The sequence below is a fragment of the Amblyomma maculatum genome, chromosome 1 (genome assembly GCF_055883805.1).
Source record: "Amblyomma maculatum isolate TAMU_Amacu chromosome 1, ASM5588380v1, whole genome shotgun sequence".
In the NCBI taxonomy this organism is placed as follows: Eukaryota; Metazoa; Arthropoda; class Arachnida; order Ixodida; family Ixodidae; genus Amblyomma; species Amblyomma maculatum.
In genome coordinates this window covers 365,792,422-365,813,501 of record NC_139344.1, presented here as the reverse complement: position 1 = coordinate 365,813,501, position 21,080 = coordinate 365,792,422, and the positions used below count along the sequence as shown (strand labels likewise).

At 45.3% G+C, this 21,080-nt stretch overlaps 1 pseudogene across 1 annotated transcript in view; it reads right to left on the bottom strand.

Annotated features, from left to right (window-relative positions):
* Positions 1-16,546: 16,546 nt before the first annotated feature.
* LOC146208025 (sodium-coupled monocarboxylate transporter 2-like) overlaps positions 16,547-21,080 on the bottom strand; it is a 49,790-nt pseudogene continuing 45,256 nt past the window's right edge. Inside the window, exons 13-14 of the transcript XR_014704651.1 lie at positions 17,654-17,754; positions 16,547-17,362 (exon numbers count right to left, since the gene is read on the bottom strand). The product of XR_014704651.1 is annotated as a sodium-coupled monocarboxylate transporter 2-like (transcript). The remainder of the gene's footprint in view (positions 17,363-17,653; positions 17,755-21,080) is intronic.

Sequence of the window (21,080 nt, the reverse complement as noted above, 5' to 3'; positions counted from 1 at the left end):
GTCAATGCACGTTAAAGAACACCAGGTGGTCGAAATTTCCGGAGTCCTCCACTACGGCGTCTCTCCTAGCCTCACGGCGGCTCACGGGATGTTAAACCCACCAAACCAAACCATGAGCCATTACAGCATTTACTCTATGCATTTAAAGGAGGAGCTTAACTATTTCTCAATCTTTTTATATATTGCCCATCTAATCTCTTGTTTATCCAAAGCTGCATGACGCTTGCAGTTTCAGCAAAGTCACAAGCTACTGTTCTCCCTACAGCTCCATTGAGGCCCGGATATGTTTTACTAATTTCTTGATCACTTGATGTTCCAGTAGATCTTCTCCTTTGTTGACATCTCCTTAATTAATTCTTCAAAAATTCTGAAAGTTAACGAACCCTTAAAATTGAATGCTTTCTTTCAATTCAGCCCGCAACTCCTCCAGAATGACCTAGCAACACAATCCTTAACACTCATAGAAAAAGCCAAAGATCCTTTGTTGGACTACCTCAGATACTTGATGGTGTGAATCAGTCCTTGTGCTCGAAATGGGGCATTGATGAACAACATCCTGTGCGATTGTTGAAGGATTGACAAGTAATTATTTTTACTGTCTTCCGCCAAAGAAAAGTATCGCTCCAAGAGGTTTCTCCAGATTGTAGGTCTTCTCAGTGCACATTACATTGCGGATCTGACTTTTAACTGTTCTCGAATCAGCGCAGTTGGTTGTTCAGGCTCAGTAACTTGCATAATCTCCTTGTTCTTCATCTCGAGCATGATGCAGTTTTTAAAGTTTAAGAGGGCGTCAAACGTTGCTGATCCTTTTGATGCCAGAAGGCTTTATGGAAGCATGCGTAACCTGCCCTCTGTATTCGCAGTCATAAGGGTGAATGATCATCCTTTTAAAATGGAAGTATCAGTTAAAAAGTGCGATTCAAGGTTTTGCAGCTCGTAGTAAGGGAGTAGGCGAACATCGTCTGCTACGGTTCAGATTAACCAAGCCATACGGACGTGACCACGGTGCCGAGGAGTAATGCCTTTAAATCATGGCCCATGGGTCTTGGAAGCATTGATTCACATCTGATCCTTATACGCAATACATGTCTCTGAGGTGGCAGTGCGTGCAATATTATGCGGCCTCGTGAGATCACAAAAACCGTGAGTGATAAGAACCTGGATTTGTCACATGCCAACTGTAGGCTGCCAGATTCATGCTTGGGATTTTTCACTTACAACACCGGTAACATCGAAGCCGACAGCGCCACCCCCTACAACGCCTAATTTCCTCCTGAACGGAGACTCACTCTATGGCATTAAATGTGCACAGCCAGGCTACACAGCTTATTGTTTATAACACACATTCCAAATATGACTGATATGAGAGGAGGTCTAGGTGTAGCTTCCGTATATGGCTCAAGATCCGAACTGTACGTTTCACCCAAGAAAATTCCACGGAATATTTGATATATTCAAACGGTGTGCGTTTATTCACTTTCAGACTCTGTTTCGCAATATTTTACAGCGTTACGCTTTTCTCGTGTCCTGCCACTCTTCCATTGCCTTTAGCGGTGTTTAGTTTCAGTACACATCACAACTAGTCTGTGAATCCTATACGTTGCAAACTAATCACAGGTAATGCCCAGAAAGGTTTTTGGGGGGACATTATGCCCCAGCCCCGACATCTGAGATAGATGTTTGCCGGGTAAGCAAATAGAGTTATATATGGCTATATATGAAAGCATCGATAAAGCTACACCAAATATATACACCAGATATAGTGCAGGTACCACCACGTAATGCCTTGATCAGACGATATAAAGCAGGCGCAATTTTAACAAAGTTTTGCGCCCACGCCGAATCTGGGATATCATAGTCTTAACAGCACCCTTGGAGCAGCACCCAGCTCTCCCTCCCCAAAAGCACGTACACTGTATAAAAATCAACGTTCTATGGGAAGAACTTTCTCCCCTTATTGATGCAATTTTCATCAACCACGTAAATTTTTCCTGCATAGGGCTGTTGAAAGTCATGGACATATAGTCGCAGCAGGAAAACATATACTATAAGGGCGTGCGAAAAGACCAGTCTTTCTATGCGCCGTCGGATATATTTCTGTTTAAACACCAAGAACAAAATAAGAACACTCTTACTGCTGGGAAGTATACTTTGTATTACCACCTCATCGGTCACGCTTTCGTTTTTACTATCATCCAGTTTTGCACATATTTTTCTCTTTTGTGTGAACTCGAAAACGGGGAACACATAGCACTATCAGTGCATTGTTTCTGCGCAAGACAAGGAGAAACACCTTTACTAGAAGGAGTGTTTGTCAATAGCTTTCTGTGGGATCCATTCACCGCAACTATCGTTGAATATTCATTCCTATGAGGCAGCCAGTTCACGATGCCCATGATTATATATGGAGCTTTCACCGACATTAAAATCATGCTGTCTTTCCGTTGAGGGGCGCAGAAAAGTTTGGCAAACTCGGGGTATATAGTCTTATCAGTCGAATAAAACTATTTTGTTGTTTTGACTCATCGCCATGCTAAGATATTCGATGAGTGTCGCTAAATACCTTCCTGCTCTCAATTTTACAGAGAATTGCGTGCGTTTAGAATTCATTGCATTTATACCATAAAAAACATGTGCGCCTATATTTTCACAAATAATTTTATGCTCAAGGAGACACGGTTTCAGCAGTACTAGAGTCAAACGTCTGGAGCTTCTTAGACAGCGAGAACTCTGCCATATTGTTGCTCATAAATTCTGATTTGAATGCGCTAAATTATTTGCATTTTGTCTGGGTACAGCTTACTTCGCATCGTAAATAATCTGGAGCGCCGAAAGCAGCGTCTGTAGCCTGCCTTTATTTGACACCAACATTTCTTCTCTACTTTAGGCGACGGAAGAAAAATTTTAAGTCCACGACCTTATTGCCAAAATTTGACAGAAATAATAGAGGTTCAGTTATAAACAAATTTGATTTTGATGGGCCTGCAACGACGTTTATGTATAACAACAGTTGCTTTTCATTAAGTAAAATTTAACTAAACCCTTCTGCCTATAGAACTGTAAAAAACCTTTTTGTTTGGTTTTGCTTCGGACGTCCCTCTGGAACCGCGCAAGAAGAAAAATGTAACTCTCGCAATGATGCCTTTAAAAAGCGTTTACCTCGCTTTCCATTCCTTATATTCCGTGTTGGCCGGGCACACACTAGTTAGAGCAAAATTGCGTAGTATACTTACCGCGGTTTCAGGACCCTGACTGATATTTTCTGCATCGGTTGTTTTCTTTTGGAACCCCTTCATTTTACCCGTGGCAGCGTCCAATTACGGGCGCGGGCAGCTCTTACGATTCAGCCGCAAATAGAGCAGCCAGAGTGACAGGAAACTGTCAGTGCAAAAACAACCTGCTCCCTCTTGTAGTAGAATACCAACAGCTGTGCTATATAAAAAAGAAAGTAACCACGGGGATTATGTGAGTGACATGCGTAATAAAAGCAGCAAATTAGAGAAAGAAATATTGTCACGCATCATAGCACATCGGCGGTAGAAGAAGATGACCGGTCGGACGATCGGTAGAGGAAGAAGAACAACGAGGGTCAGAAGGACGTTTGTAGTCGCGGTCCTACTTCCATCAATCCCTCTGTAAATAAAACCCCGTGTGCGTACTAAGCACGTAACAGTTGTGGTGAGAGGTGCTTGGGGTATCGACCACGGAGCCTTCTATCCATCGAAGGAGCCGTAGACTCGCTGGCTTGCCGCCGGTGCCATTGAAGATGAGGGAAGACGGCAATAGCGAGCAGCAGGGACTATCGACACGAACAACTGGCCACACTGCCGAGAGCCCCGGACATCTTTTGGAAAACCTGAGGAAGACGTTGACGAGTGGGTCAAACACTATGAAAGGGGGAACAAATACAATCACTGGAACGCGGCTACTAAACTGGCTAATGTGGTGTTCTTTGCTGCAACTGCCTCCGACTGATTCGACAATCATAAGGATTCACTAATTACATAGGCTACCTTTACAAGTGAGATAAAGAAAAATTTTGGGACGAACCTGCCAAGAAGAAGCGTGCAGAACAGACATTACTTCACCGGGCGCAGGTACCTGGAGAAACTTGCACTGCATACATCTAGGCTATTTTAAATCTAGCTTGTGAATTCCAGCATGCACGAAGATAAAGTTGGCCGTGTTATAAAAGGAATAGCGGAAGGTGTTTACAATTTCCTGATTAGAAAAGAGAGCCTGAACACCACCGCCGACGTTATAATATTTGAAGCTCTCAAGCTGCGACGAACCACCCCTAAATTCGGAAGACTGGCCAATGTAACCTCTGTAGCCAGTGTTGAAGTATGCTCTCCACTTCCAATGACTGATATGATAGGGAAATTGTGCGTGAGGAACTGTCCAGGTCCAGCGACACCATCTGCCGTGAAGAATATCTGCGGCCCATTAGTGCACCGCAGGCAAATGTCGCCGCCCTTTCCACTCCGTGGGCACAACATAGAGGCTCTTCGGATATGAACGATCGTAACAACTCTGCCCAAAGTTATGTCCATCAGCCAACAGGAAGGAGGTCCGCCTACCCTAGAGACGTGGTTCGTCCGCAGCGAGAGCCTGGCTACAACCAACGTCGCGACTTTTTGAGTCAGGACTCTTATGCTGATCGCTGGCGCCCTCAACCTGTCTGTTACAGTTGTGGCATTGCAGGGCACATCGCTAGATATTGCCTACGCCGCTTCCCTGCTCAAGACTACCGACCCCAGGCGAGCAATCACGGACGACTGCACACCAAACAGCAGCGATCTCCGACTATGCCCGCTTGGGACACATACCATCCGACACACTTGTGGAGTTCATCACCTGCATCTGATCGCAGAGGGACGCCGCCACCCCAGCACCAGCGACGGTCACCTCCCCGCAACGTCGTTTTTCGCCCCCGCCTCCGGTAAACTAGGAGGCGCGGCCGATGGAGGTGAGGCCGCAGGCGAGTCAATGACGTTAATACCTCTACCCGTGTTTATGCTAAATAACAAATTGGAAGTGTTTATTGATGGCGTGAGAAAAATGGCTCTTGTGGACACTGGAGCTACAGTATCTGTTATGAGTTTGAGTTTTAAGAACCGTTTGGGTAGGAAAATAATGTTTAGTGGTGACCGTGCAGTGTTATTCCGTGGTGTCGGTGGTGAACCTTTGGTTCCAGTAGGTGTGTGTGCTTCAGATATTCGTATTGGCGGTCCAAAGTTTAGAACAGAATTCGCAGTACTGCCTCGGTCAATGTGATTCTGGGGATTGATTTTCTGCAAGAGTGTGGCGCAACTTTAGACTGTCGTGCGGGAGAGATTAATTTGAATTCATCACTACTTTCGGCTCTTGTGGATGATTCGACACTTAAGTTTGGAGCATTTGCGGTGGAAGAAGACACAATTGCACCAGCTTTATCAACATTATTCGTGCAGGGTTTCTCTATCCGCAATCAACGTGAATCGTTTGAAGCTTTAGTAGAACCAACACTCACCTGCTCTAAGAAGAATATCCTCGTGCATCGTTGCGTCGTTCCTGAGACTGGAGGCCGCACTGAGCTGTGGACAGCCAACCACTTTGAAGAGCCAGCTGTGTTGCCTCGAGGCTTAAAACTCGTCCGTTTCGAGAAAGGCATCTCAGGTTCCGTCGCGGCGTTAAACAGCTCTGTCACAGAGCAGCAAGTGCAATCAGTTTTGGAGACCGAAGTTCAGGCAATAATTAATACGTCTCTTTCAACATCCGATCATCGCATTCTAAGGGAACTGCTTCTGAAGCACGTGACAGTGTTCGACTTTGCCAAAGACGACTCAACACCGCTGCCTACCAGTCGTATTCATCACACGATCACCCTTGGGTCCGCATCTCCGATACGCCAAAAGCCCTAGCGAGTCTCAGCAGCTGAACGTAAGGTAATCGATGATCAAGTGCAAGATATGCTAAAGCGCGTAATTATTCAAGAATCTTCTAGTTCTTGGGCAGCTCCAGTCATACTTGTTAGGAAGAAAGTGGCACATGGAGGTTTTGTGTTGACTACCAGCGTCTAAATACAGTAACGAAGAAAGGTGTCCACTGCAGATAAAGAAAAAACGGCATTCGTAACATCAGACGGTCTTTATGAATTTAATGCTATGCCTTTTGGATTATGTAATGCACCTGCGACATTCGAGCGGTTAATTGATACAATCCTGCGTGGACTAATGTGGCAAATTTGTTTATGCTATTTGGGCGACGTTGTAATTTTTAGCAAAACATTTCGGGGGGGGGGGGGGGGGTGAACAACTGTCGTCTGAATATCGAGCTTGATTGCATGGAACGAGCTGGACTTATACTGAATTCAAAGAAGTGTCAGTTTCGGGATCGTGAAACAATTGTTCTTGGTCATTTAGTTGACAGAGAAGGTGTTCGACCCGATCCAAAGAAAATTGAAGCTGTCAGAAGTTTTAAGGTGCCCCAATCAGTAGAAGAGCTGCAGAGCTTTTTAGGTCTATGCTCGTACTTTCGACGCTTTATACCAAGGTTTGCAGATATCGCTTACCCACTGACGTGTCTGCTGTATAAAGATGCACCATTCAATTGGACCAACGAGTGTGACGCAGCTTTCTGTCATCTCAAATTTCTTTTGACCTCGGGCCCCATCCTACGCCACTTCTGCCCACCAGCTCCAATTGAAGTACACTCTGACGCAAGTGGTATCGGTATTGGCGCTGTACTTATACAACGCCGTGGCCGTGATCAGCACGTCATAGCATATGCCAGCCGCTCATTGAGTAAGAGCGAAAGAAATTACATGGTTACTGAGCAAGAATGTCTCGCCGTTGTTTTCGCTATACAGCGCTTCTGCTCCTATCTGTACGGGAATACTTTCACCGTCGTGACCGACCACCATTCACCATGCTGGCTCGTTAGTCTTCGTGACCCATGTGGGCGGCTCGCTCGATGGGCTTTACACCTACAAGAGTTCAATTTTACTGTGGTGCATAAAAGCGGGCATAAACACTCAGATGCTGATTGTCTTTCGTGTTTGCGGCTTCAAACGACTGATGAAGCAGACAATTTCGATGAATATTTGGCTCCACTTTCGAAAACATTGCCCGATCTCCGAGTTTTCAGAACTGAGCAACACAAAGACCGAACATTAACCTCTCTGTTTGATTCTGCCAACGATCCTATGAAGAACACATTTAGCATTCGCGAAGGAGTGCTTTACAAAAAGAACTTCGCCTCTGGGGGAGAACGCATGCTTCTTGTCGTTCCAGAAAGCCTACGCGTCACAGATTTAGAAATAATGCATGATGACTCCACGTCTGGTCACTTAGGAGTGGCCCGAACATTCCACCGCACACAGCAGCGGGTTTACTGGCCAAAAATGCGTTCAACGATCGAGCGATATGTACCCAGGTGTGTGCAATGCCAACGCTTTAAGCTGTCGACTTCAAGTCCACATGAAAAACTGTGGCCAGTCACTCCTCCAAAAGCCCCGTTTGAGCAAGTTGGCATTGACCTTCTTGGACCTTTCCCATGGTCCTCGAAAGGAAACCGCTGGATTCTTGTGTGAGTAGATTGTTTAACCCGCTATTGTGAGACAGCCGATATACCATCCGCTACTGCGTCTGAAGTATCAAATTTCTTACTTCGATTCGTTATTCTTCGGCACGCCCCCCCTTCAGTCATCATTAGTGATCTTGGACGCCAATTCACAGCGGGGATTGTCGAAAAAGTTTTCGCCACTCCATACCATATCATCCCCAAACGAAAGGTGTGGTAGATGGCACTAATCGGACGCTTATCACAATGTTGGCTATGTACACCCCTGCGCAAAAGTAGAGAGACTACGCCACCTGTTTGAATTATTATTTTTCGGTACAAAAAGATGCACTTGACAAATATGCTTGAGCAAGATGACAAGTATATTAGTTAGGCTACCCTATGCATGACTTAGAAATCACCGGTACACCTTCGGAAAAAGCTGATGTGCAGTATTCTCAAAACACGTGGTCTCTCTACTTTTGCGCAAGGGTGTACATCGCTGCAGATCATTAGGACCGGGACGGCGTTTTACCGTTCATTACTAATGCATACCCTTATTGAATTGGGATAGCAACGGAGGAAGCTTTTTTTGCCTGCTACATTATTCCCCTATCACGTCCTATCAGTGTAAGGTGCTACATTATTGGGGACACTTAAGCTCATTCTTTAAGAGTATAAAGCGAGAGCGTAAGCTACTAGTCCACATATAAATGAGAAGGGTTCAATACTGCTGATCCGAACGTGGAGCGAAAGCATTAGCTGCCGGTGACCGAGCGTTCTTCTTCTTCTTCTTCGCGGCGGTTCAAGGTGAAACGTGGCCCGTCCCGAGACGACGTGACGGGCCGAAAGCTGGCACAGTACTGCTATCGCAATGAAATGCCAAATGACCCCTGTAGATCATGAAACCTGCTCATTTGTTCACCGATTATCTTCGCTTATTTTAAGGCAGAGAGGTATAGTAGTTTAACTCCCTGCATTACCAGTCATTGAGTACCGGCCGGGCAAGAAAATAGCGAGTGCCCGTCATCTCCTCTGCTCGGTGCGCGGCTGCAGGGGTGATATCTGCTCACAAAATTCAGCGGGGGGCCTTAGCCAGGTTGGCCAGGGTATACGCAGCGAAAGCTCCGCTCGGCGTGTCTCCGTCTGTGTCCTGACGCCGCCTCTTGGCGAGACGTTCTTCTCGTTTTTCCAGCGCCTCAGACACACGCTTAGCCTTACGTGTTTCATTTGTGGGCTGTCGGGCGTACTGACGCCAAATAATGATTGATTTCCGGATCGTCTGACGCCGCTTCTCGCAGTCTCCAAAGATGGAGCGGACTATACTTGCGCTCATCCTCAACTTCTTCATCCATGGCTCATCTGACTTGCATGCGCACACGATCAGGCGTATGTGTTCAGCTGCGCAGTTCAGCTGTGCAGGCTTATGTGTTCTGCTGTGCACACGGCGTCAGAAGCGATGGAGACTCGGCGCAGCGGAAGGGACTGGCGAACGGTTCCCGCATTCGCAGTGAGGCTGCATAATGAGACACGTGGCGTCACGAGTCAGCGCATGTGCAGTTGAGGCCTATGACAGGCACGGCAAAACTCCCTTCTACTAGTCTAGGTTAGCCTTCGCTTCAAAAATGCCTTCGGCGTCCCGGAGGCAAGGGAGAGGATAGCTTACTTTTTGAGTGAGGTGGAGGGGACGATCGCTAGAGATAACGGTGGAACCTTCGGTGAAACGCCGCGTCGTCTAATGTTTGACACGATCTCCCACAGGTGTTAAAAGGAATTAGTAGCCAGTGCAACAGAGCGACTATGGTCTGCTTGTTTACTGTGTTGTAGAGGTAGACCCGCCAATGTTGTAGGGCTGCTAAAAACGTGCCATTGCAGCGGCTACTAATTAAGAAATTGCTAATACAATACTGAAAGTTATTCAGGCGTATTGAATGCAAGAATAAGCTAAGAAATCGAGAAAATTACGCGCCACAATGTAAACAGACACACAAGAACGCAGAAAAACTAACGTATATAGGACAAGCGTGCCTAGCGAATAATTGTCTCGAAATGTTTAACACACTATAGCCTTCATCGCTGCTTGCTTACGTTAAGAATATTGATCAGAATGAAGCAGACACCCTAACACATGTCCTAGCACTAGTGCGGCTTCCACCAGCCAATCCTTTCATATCTGCTCCTCTTTTCGTAGTGTGGCAACCACTTTAGCAAAAACCTGACCTGCTCTGATTTCACTGTGCACTTACCTTCTCGCTCTTACTCAAACGAAATTGAAGGAAATATTACTTGAACCAGTTAGGTTTTGGCTACACGGAGAATGGCAAATGGAGTTTTTAATGGGAGGCAGTGCGAAACATATGCTAGAAGTACTCTAGGCCACCAGCTGAGGTTGGCCTTCCCCACTTTTTACGGATGTGTTGTATATTGTAGGCTTCAAATACAAAACGGTCACAAGAGTTTGGTTGAAACGTCTGGTTAGAAGGGAGAAGATCCTCAATCTGCGTAGAGTATCAACGGCCGAGGCAGTCTACAGGAGATTTCCTGTACGTAGTAGCGGTATGAGAAGCCCCCTGCGATATCTTCCGTAGTGGGTTGTATCATGCGGGACTTGCAGCCTGAGCTCTTAACCAGAAGCAGAGTCCTCAGCGACCATTACTTCCGGATCAGCACGCAGTAGATAAACGGAGACGTGACTCCTTTTTAACTTTAAGGAGCTCAATCAACGTCAATAAGAGAACAATGCGAAGCGTATGTTAAAGGTAGTAGGAGTATTTTTTGTGCTTGTATTTTTGCTTGCGTGGAACTGCTTCTCAAAATATTTGTCCTCATTTCTTACACCGAGGAGTTTGTGTGGTGATACAGCGGAACATTCAACATTATATTGTTATCGATAGTCATTTCATCCAACCAAGCCGATGAAGTGTTCATTGAACTAGATGCGGATGGGAGGCGGCAGGTTGAAACTGCTGCCGTTGGCTGTAGTAGCCCAGGTTGGCTGCTGTTCGGCGATGTTCGCTGGACAATAAGAGCCCATTAACACGGGCTCGAGGTCAGGGCGCGACTGGTTGCTGAAGAAAGTTGTGGCTGCTGGACGAAATCCATAAAAAGCAGGCGATAGAAAATATTCTTAACCGCTTGAATTTCGCTCGGACAGTAAAACTGTCCTGTCGCATGTGAATGTGACGTAAATTTGCATGTGAATATTAGCCATATACTGACTTCTCCTGAAACGCCTAATTGACGCTTCAGTGAAACGACCAGTTAATATCTCCATGCCAATAAATGACAATTTTTAAAATGAGAATATAATAAATTTTTTAATGAGCCTAGTTGGCTGGCTCGCGGCCACATGAAGAAACATTTACATTGACAGTTCGGTGCTTGTTCCTTTTCCGAAGTGAACCATGCATAGGTGCTAACAGAACCACTTGACCATCGTATACACTGCGCAGTATAAACAAATATTTTTTTTTATTGCGCAGGCATTAGAGACGACATGCCGCTCAGGAAGTTGCGTGAGAAGTAAGCGTGAGGTGAAGCTATGAGAGCGGAAGTTGAAAAATAATATTGATAATCTCTGATAATCTGATGGGTTGGCTGATGTCACCAAGCCACATGACATTCTCGATGGCGCCAACTCGTGCGTATGCTGCGCGATGTAAGGGTTGAAAGCACACATGCCAAAATTACTTTTGAAAATGCATAAATTACGTTGTCAATTATTTTGCTGGAAATCGCAAAAATATAGTTAACTGTTCCCAAAAAGTAATGACATAATATTACTATTACTTCAGCAGAGTAATGCAATTTCGTTTAAATTGTTTGTTAGCTTTTGTCAGTAAAACTAAGAAACCTTGTAAACAACCTTTCCCAGACGTGACGCATGCATTCTGTCATCGATTTGCTGAATTCCGTCCGACACAACTATTTCGCCTGCTTCGTACATCACGCACTATTACAAAGATGACGAAACGGCAATAAAACAATAAATATTAGTTGTGATTTAGCTCTGGTTAACCCTAGGTGACTTGTGAAAGCAATGGCAGAAGCTTCTTCTGCCTGCTACATTATTCCCCTATCAAGCCCTATAAGTGTAAGGCGCTGCATTATTAGGGACACTTATCCCCATCCTTTGATGGTATGATGAGAGAGCGTAAGCTACCAGCCAACATATAAAGACGCGCTTCAACCCAGCCGTATAGACGAGCCTGCGTGTCGTAGGGGTAATGGGAATATAAACTCAAGAAGTACTTTGCTTATGTGTTGTGGCACAAAGATTCTGATCTCACCCTCCCATATAAAAGGAGTGACCCGAGTTGGCAGCTCCTGCCTTTCAAGGTAACGTGAGTTGAAATGTCATGGCAGGCTGATTTTTTTTTTAGTAGACCGTAGATACGCCTTTTCACAGCGTAGCTGCAGCTACCCGAGGTCTCGCTTTGGCTGTCTCAGTATTTTTGTTTTTTTTTGCAATGAAACATTCCTGGTGGAACATTCTTCAACTCCTGTACGGTCAAGACAGAAACTATACCGGCGAACCCAGCGCCTTCCTTGCTGGTCCGCAGCTGCCTCCATCGTTCCAAGCCCTAGAAGAAGGTCATTTATTGCTTCAGTAGTCCCAAGAAATCACTTCGACACCTAGCGCTCAGTTTTACACCACTGTCTTTCCCGCCTGTCCCTCCCGACTTTCTCCTGCCCCGTATCGACGAGTGTAACCATGGCACCATGTACCCTAGTCGACGGAATAACGAGTGCCAATGCACCTTCCCGACTAGCTTTGAACTGCGCTAGTCCTGCACCATATCTTCCTTCGGCGATCCCTTGGTGTCATACATCTTGCTGTTTGGCGAATGGTTGCGGCTGGCCGCACGACAGCTGCAGTTAGTCACCAGGCAACATAGGACATCGCATATCTCAGACGCCCATTTCTACTCAGTTTTGTCTCATTTGTCGATTCGTTTCACTTGACTGGCTTGCCGCGCGTCTTTCCTGCTTTCGCGGCACTGAGCCTACATCTGAAATACTTGCAATATCTGCATGTCAACATATATCTGAGTAATTGAAGGACAACGCAACCAGAGCAACATAATTGATGCTAATTTAAATAAATTTCAAGTCAGCAAACGCGAAGAATATATATTGCAGAGAACAGAGTTCAGATGCCCATTCGTCTCATTAGTGGCGTCGGCATCATCGTCGCCGTTGGCGTCGGCGCAGCCGGTTGGAAGCTGAAGGGGAAATGTACTACGCTCAAAGCCTAGCGCAATCGTATAAGCCTCGCGCCGTTTCTCTGATTGCATGTGTGGCTTAGTGGGTTTGTGAGGTCTCTGCAACGTGGCATCGCGTGGGCGAATTAAATTTACGTCAGACCGTTAACCTCCGCCATTAAAGGTATGACGCGACATCATAAGTTGCTAGCCCACATATAATGACCCGCTTCAACGAAGCCGTCTGAATGTGCCTGCTTAGTCTGGGAGTAATGTTAATGCAAGGGTCCTGACAGGCTGATTCTGATATCACTCTCCCCATGTACGGGAGGACAGACTCGAGTTGGCAGCTTTTGGAAACGTAACGTCAGTCAACCCTACGTCCAGTGAGGGCGCGGCCATGTCTGCTGCCATCTACCGCCTGCCAGCGCAATGCTCGCGAATTTTCGCTCAAAACGCCAACGCCTAGGCAGACGGCGGATTTTCAGTAAACAGGATCTTTAACGCTGTCTCATCAAAATGACTCCGGTGTATATATATAGTGACTCCAAGGCGCTTATCTCCCCGACTGGTCTTTAAACTTTACCAGACAACAAAGAGAGTGATGGAACAAGTGACTAATCAACGACCGTTAATAATCATTTAAGGCGAAAGCCTTTAACGATTCATACAGTCGGCCACGATTCTTCCACACACCTCCGTCGCACTAATGTGACGTCACGCTATGTGACGTCACATCTGGTTAGGCGGCAGTTTCGGAAATTTAGCCACCAGGAGTATGGTCAATCATAGTGGTGACGTAGTCGACGTAACTCAGTAATTAAGTAGTGATAATATAGAAATAACTAGGCGTTATTTAGGAATTATTTATTTGATAATTAATTAATGAAAATTTAGTAACTAAGTAGTTAAAATCCTATCTGCACCGCAAATCTAACCTCTATCCCCCAGATCCCCATCCGAGCACTTTAGCCAAATGCGCCATACCCGGGATCGTGAGACGGACATCATAATTCTCTTTGTCTACCGTGATGATGATAGTAACGATGATAATGACGTTGTAATTAGTGATGATGACAATGATGACATTATTTATGATAATGACGTATTTAGTTGACGATGATGATGAGAGCAAACGTGAGCACCGCTTGCACCAGCAAAGCTCAGGCTTTCGCATATCTGCTTCACAGGGCTTTCGGAATTTTTTATTGCTTTCACATGAAAGAAATTATTAGGCGACTTGAACCGGTCTGGTTCGTACCAGGGTACTTGTGTTGAGGGGAAGAGTATCTTTATCACTGAGCCAGGCATAATGCTAACTATGATCCCGCTCGCAATCTCTGTTGTGCTATGTCATAGTGGCCTGCAAAGAGCACTTGAAGTGATCGGTTACAGTGGCGCTTCTGAGCGAACAAATTTTCTGGATAGCTGCTACTCCACAATTTCGAACGACTGACGTAGAAGAGACCAAAAAATATACTGTCTGATTGCAATATCTATACCTTACAGTGGGTATAGTCAGGCTGATGATGATCATGATGATGATGACGATGATTGCAATGTAACAAGACAAGGTGATATGGTCGATTTTGAAGGAACTACCAAGCGGGTAGCTCCTTAAATCAGAACGGTGAGATACGTAACGAACTCACGGAGCACTTTCACCCACTGCCTGGGCCCTGTTGCTTTGAAGAGGTACGAGTATGCTTGTGGCACAGGGTAGTTGGCTGGGTTCACAGGTGCAATGGCGCACCGGCACACATTTCTATTTGCATATCATATTCGTGTAATTCTTATGTCAAGATACCAGTGGCATAGGCGAGTTGGAAGGGTGCTGCGAGACACCTCTTTTCAAGTGAAATTGATAGATTGGAATAAACACATGGGAACCTTGCACCCCCAGCAGAAGCCACGAGGGGCTGAAAACGTAAAGAGCGCTTCTGAAACGCTCAATTAAGCGACACCTTTTAGCACCCTCATCACTCCAAAATATTTTAGGTGGTGAAATCACTGAGAGCGCAGCGGGTATCCGTAGTTCGACGACTGATGAGCACGTTTGTTTTTATGGCCGCCGTCGAGTGTCTTGGTCCTTTCGAGGTTGCAAGCCTGCCAATAACGTGCTAATTTAATTCAGAAACAAGCCTCTTCGATTGTTGGCTATATTTAGGTGACATTATGCTATTTTTCACGGGTATCTAATTTGGGGCTGTTGATTATTCCATACTTTCACGTTTAATTGAGGAGTTTGCTGAAGTCCGGCAATCTGGCACACATTTCAGCAGTGAGGCAGCTGTGACGTTTTAAAAGATATTGTGGTGCACATGTAGATGGAGATTGTCTAAGCTTCCGATGAATGAAAAAAATGTTTTAAAATTTTTGCTGAATTTGCACTAAATTGTTAAAACTGCCAACATAGGATCAATTGGTAGCGTTTTAGATAATTTGGAGGCAACTAAGCAATATTTCAAAATAATTCTCTCAACATGTTAGTAGAAATGAAGTAATTGAAGAAATGAAGAAGTTGTCCTGCGTGCACTATAGACTAATTACGAATTTTCATAAAAAAACTATGGGCGTGGGCGTGCTTATGTTCTGAAACCTTAATACCGCAACATTTTCATGCGCTTTCTTCCAGCTTTTATTTACACATTTATTAACCGCGAAAAAGTTGCAACACCAAAAATTATTGCTTCCTTGACGGTCGTAGCCAACATGCGAGCACAATTCCCAAGTGTCTGTCGCTTTCCGCTCCACTCTCTTCTACGATGAATACCTCCTGTGTTATAGAGACTCTGATTTTCTCCAAACAAGCCTTGGAAGGCTATTTCCAAACAAGCTTGAATGTAAATAATGAAGACAATTTACAAATTTACAAGATTTTGACAGTTGAAATGTGATGCAAAAATTATTTTACCCGAAGACTTTCGCAAAGATTTTTTCTTGGCCGCTCATACCAGCGGCGCTCCAGGGTGCATATGTTACATATGACAGATTTTTTTTGCACGAGCGTTACCTTTCAAAAAGAATTTAAGATTTCAATTGTAATCAACAAGTCCCGATAACTTCATCCACGCAATACCAGCGAGCGTAATAGTGGCTGTTCACAGAATGGTTACAGCAGAGCATTGTCTCCGTACTTCCTTACTGCATCACCACTAAAGAAATTGTTAGCTATTCCAGCATTCTGCAAACAATAACTGCTGCGTCACCAAGTATAGAGATTTTGGCGCTCTCCACCCGTATCACACCTTGATTATTATAATTAAATATAACTTCTGTGAAAACTGCCGACAACGTTGTTACTGTGCCTACTGGGAGGTGTTTTTCATGAGAAAAGCATGCATAAGTAGGCGAGCTAACCTAAGGCCGTTCAAAGGTGACAAGTATATTCAGGCACATATTCCCGTGATAACGTATGAAAAAGCTAGGTAAATTTAAAGGTGACGAAAGTGATAAGGCAGCACCAGAAAGGGCGATTATTTACAACAAAGAGCGAGGTGGGTGATTTCTAAGCAAGCACTGCACGGTTTCAAATACGGATTCGGTCATCTACGAACGGAGCTTGTGGAGCAGTACTAGCAGATAACTATTTCCGATATTTTCGACATATCACTCTTACCCGAGCTTGCCGCAACGTTTCTTCAATAATTTACCGAAAAATATTAGAACTAGTTATTCTTTACCCTCGCATCTAATCTTAGAGCAAACTGCACAGCGTGTATCCGCAAACATCAAGTGGTCAGTTACCAGGTAGAAACAAATATATTGATACCTGGCAAGGTTACAATATTTCACAATATTTTACGCCGACATTACTTAAACTCATTCAAGATCGACACCTTTCTACACTTGTGTACATTGAAGAAAAAAAAAATACCGGGCGTCACGAAACTTGACCGATGGGGCTTCTTCTCTGCTTCGTGGAATTTATTCGCCATCATTCTTTACAACATTTCTGAATATCTCTAAAACCATTGCCGCAAAGAAACTGCGTCATGTACCCAGATATTTTGACCTGAAGAGGATTCGGCTTCGTATCCTGAAGATGCCATTAAAACGACACATCCGCATCAAATGCAGAGGGCTACAACTGTCCTCTGTATTTATAGACCTTATGCAAAAACTGTCATGCTCTTGCGCTGATCCCGCGCGTTTCCGCTATGTTGGGGAATTCTGGATACTACAGTATATAGTAGAAGGGGAATAACGATGAGCAAGGTGGTATTTATCATCGTCTAAAGAGGTCAACCTTTGCTATGTACCTTGATGTATACAATGAGCCGTTGAAGAAAAGGGAAGTTGTCATCTTCGTACAGTGTTTTTTTTTTTGTATTATTGCGTAGTATTACTTGGCTTATGCGCGCCATGTACGTAATCCTCGTACCGAATCTGTCAGCAGTCGCTGTTAGCTTATGTCGAGTATAAAAGCCCCAAGTGTTATATCGCTGGATAGCTTTTGTAAAGTATGATTGCACTGGACTAACTCTAGGTCTTCATGCCCTACCTACTATCGTACGTTTTGTACCCATTTGGAATCAGGCTATTGCTCTTGGGTTCGAATCGCCATCTTTCCATAACAGCGTCGCAGCCGGCAGCTGATCGAGTCGCACATCCTCCTGCGTCCAGAAGAAAAAGCGTAAAGTTGATTATTTTTTCTTTGAGACAGGTCACATTTTATGATCTTGTCTGGAGTGGTGTACCACATGCCTCTTTTTAAGAATGTTTTTTGCATCCGAACATGTTGAGAAACGAGAGTCACAGGCGTGTAGAAGACAATAGAAACAAAATCTCGTTGAAGTATTTGAACCTACTATTATTAGGATTAGTAAAAACAAAGGAAACGTATATGTCTATATTTCATGCACACTCGAACTTTGAATAAAAACGAAGAGGAAATGTATACACACCTGATCTGTTTCTTTGGCTTCCATTACTCCTAGCCTCCTCCACAGCCCAACCAGTGGTCTGCTCAGATGCTTCACGCTCGCTCTGGGCTTCTTTAGCTCACCTGGAAGAGCAGAGGAAGACAATTTTATTGTGCCCTCAGGCAGAAGTATTTGCAAGAGCTGCAGCGCGCACATTTAAGAGTCTATTGGCTCGACTTCTCAGCCATTAAATCCCTATTTGTGTACCTGATATACACGGCGTAATAATGGTAATGAGGGCAGGATTTATATGCATAAAAAGTAAATGCAAAATATAACGAAATTGGGCTACTGTTATAAAGGCGATTGGAGACGTGCCTAGTCATACAATGGCATGCAAGGCATTTTTGTAAAGTTTGCCATCTTGAATGGCAGCTATTTGCGCGGTAGTGGGATCCCACACTGGTGCGGCACATTTTAAAACTACGGGTAGAAAGCGTTCGTTTTGCAGAATGGAAAAGCCGGGTTTGTAAGCTTTTTGTAATTGCGGTGACAAGTGATGCACGGGAGGTATTACCATAGTTCGAAATTCATTATTAATATAAACAGCGCGAACACGAAGACAAGGGGCAAGAAACAAGAAAGCCACAGTACATGCGTGGATTTCTTGTTTCTTGTCCCTTGTCTTCGTGTTCGCGCTGTTTATATTAATAATGAATAAGTACCAACTCGCCCAACAGAGTATCTTCGTAAGTCATAATTCGAAAATGCAGCAGAGGAATTATCCTAGGTAATAGAGAGTTTTAGCTTACCGTGATCCACGATCCGCTGCCGTGATCCGCCACCGCGCGTTCCACTGCGCATGCCCAGATCCCTTGACGCCGATAGATGGCGCCACATACTTGATGTCGGCACATAGACCTGCCGCGGCGGGACCAATCAGCTTGTGCGCCCCGCCCACGCACGGTACCGGGCCACTGTAGCGGATCGCGGATCACGGTAAGCTAAATCTCTCTAATAACTGCGAAACAATTTCCGCTGTGCTGGTATGCTAGTCGCACTTTTATATTTAAAGTGTAAGGGTGCGTTGAAGCTCAGGTCGGTGTTCCGGTCGACCGTTTAACTAGCGCGTCAGTCTTTTGCGTCTTCGTCTTTGTCTGCCGTCTTCTTTGTAGCACGCGCCTTTCGACATACGCTCGTCGTTTTTGTCACCGTCGACAGTCACCGAGCGTTGGTGTGACACTACAATTATGCCCGGGAGAAAAAGGAGGCATCCTGCCGACTCATGGTGTGGACACAACAGGCGGGTCGTAACAGGGCTTGAGGCGGTCAACATGCACTGTTTCACGCCCGCGGCGACGCATATCCGGTATCGGTACAAGTGGTTCTATAACTTAATTCACCGGAGAGGTCTGGCAAATAACCCGATATGGGCCATGGTATTTGGAAGTGGAAGACAGCGGCGTACGCGTAATTTGAGGGCTTGGCGGTAACACTTCCGCAACTTGCTCCTGGATGGTGCGTCGAAGTGCAGAATCTATCGATGGGGTGGTTGCGGCAGAAGCAGGGAGGAGCGATAGTTGGCGAGCCACTTCCTCCCGTGTAAAGGCCTTGATCTCAGGAAGGAGGGAAGGTGGTTCAGAAGGGAGACCGCATGCTGTCGGAGGCACGAATAACCGGTCGTTCACGAGTGAACGCCGTTTAGAAGCTCGTTGCCTCTTGAGGACGTCGTAACTCTGACAGAGCTGAACCACTTCGACGACGGTTTGGGGGTTTCTGGCCGTCAACATGTGAAATGCATCGTCGGAGATTCCCTTCCGGATTTTGGTGATCTTGCCAGCTTCGGACATGCAAGGATCGACACGTCTACAAAGATCCACAATGTCCTCTATGTAGCTGGTGAACGTTTCATCGGGATTCTGAGCGCGGGCTTCGAGGCGTTGTTCGGCTCGCAGTTTGCGCACAGCGGGGCGGCCGAACACCTCGGTGAAGCTCGTTTTGAAGGCCGACCAGGTGGGTAAGTCGGGTTCGTGGTTGCGGAACTATAAATTTGCTACATCGGCCAGGTAAAAGAGGACGTTGGCTAATTTCGTGGTGTCGTCCCATTTGTTGTAGGCGCTTACGCGTTCGTAGGAGGATAGCCAATCGTCTACATCTTGGTCGTCGGCGCCACTGAAAAAGCTGGGGTTACGCTGGCGAAGCCCACCAGAGCACAGGATGGTAGGGGAAGCGGTGGGATCAGTCGAGCGTGGAGTGGCGGTCTGGCTTGTTGCCTCAGGCATAGTGGATGGCGGAGCGAGTGTGCGGCTGCGAAGCTCCAGCGCGAGAGAAGGGAACGAAGAGCAGCCTCCACCAAATGTAAGGGTGCGTTGAAGCTCAGGTCTGTGTTCCGGTCGACCGTTTAACTAGCGCGTCAGTCTCTTGCGTCTTCGCCTTTGTCTGCCGTCTTCGTTGTAGCACGCGCCTCTCGACATACGCTCGTCGTCTTTGTCACCGTCGACAGTCACCGAGCGTTGGTGTGACACTACAGACGTAATAAAGACTAAGACCGAATGAATTAGGGTGGAGCATTAGCAGTTGATGAATAACATTTCTTTAATGACATACCAGGTAGATTCTGAGCATTTATTTGCAGGTGTATTATTATTTTACACAAGGCCGCGATGTAAGCGATGTAGGCGCTTTCCTCAGTCAGGTTATGGCTGATTTATACCTGCACACAGTATTAGCATTGTTGGCTGCATTTTTGTATATGCGAAAACCACATGAGAGCTCAGGTGATGTGTAAGCTAAGGTACCTCAATGAACACGTATACCGTAAAGAAAATAGCTGGAGGAGTAAACCGGAATATTGGGCATAGTTCTTCGTAAGGAAAATGAGTCCATTGATATTCAATTAGACATGTGTTACACTTATAATGAAGCTTTGAAATCTAATGCATGGTAGTTACACCATCGCTAGATGGCAGTATGCAAAACAATATGCAGTCTTCGCCAAATAAAGGCATGCCGATTCGACAGAACATGCTAAATTTCTGATATAAATTAGGAAGTGATGAAAACGACCAAGGACGAAACTAAGTAAAGCCGCAGTGAAAATAATTTGAATACGAGCCTACGTTATTATTTGACGGGTACTGTGAACCGGCTCGCAAAATATAAAATATAACATTCGTTACAGGTAAGAAGGGTGGGGTTCAGATTGACTGGACTTACTTCTTGAGGTAAAGTTTTATGGAAGACGTTTTACAGCGGTTTGCTATAATCGATGGAAAATGAGTTAGGTAAAGACTGGAAAAGTAAGCAGACAAGTTAGGGGAGTAGTTAATGTCTGCCTGCAAGATTAGTATGGCTTTTATTGGGAATGCCCCTTTTGCGTACATGCACTCTCCTGCTAGTTTAATCGCTAATTTTCTAATGTGTGCCTTTCTTATCCCGTGTATACTCCTTAGCATAAACAAGGCGTTAG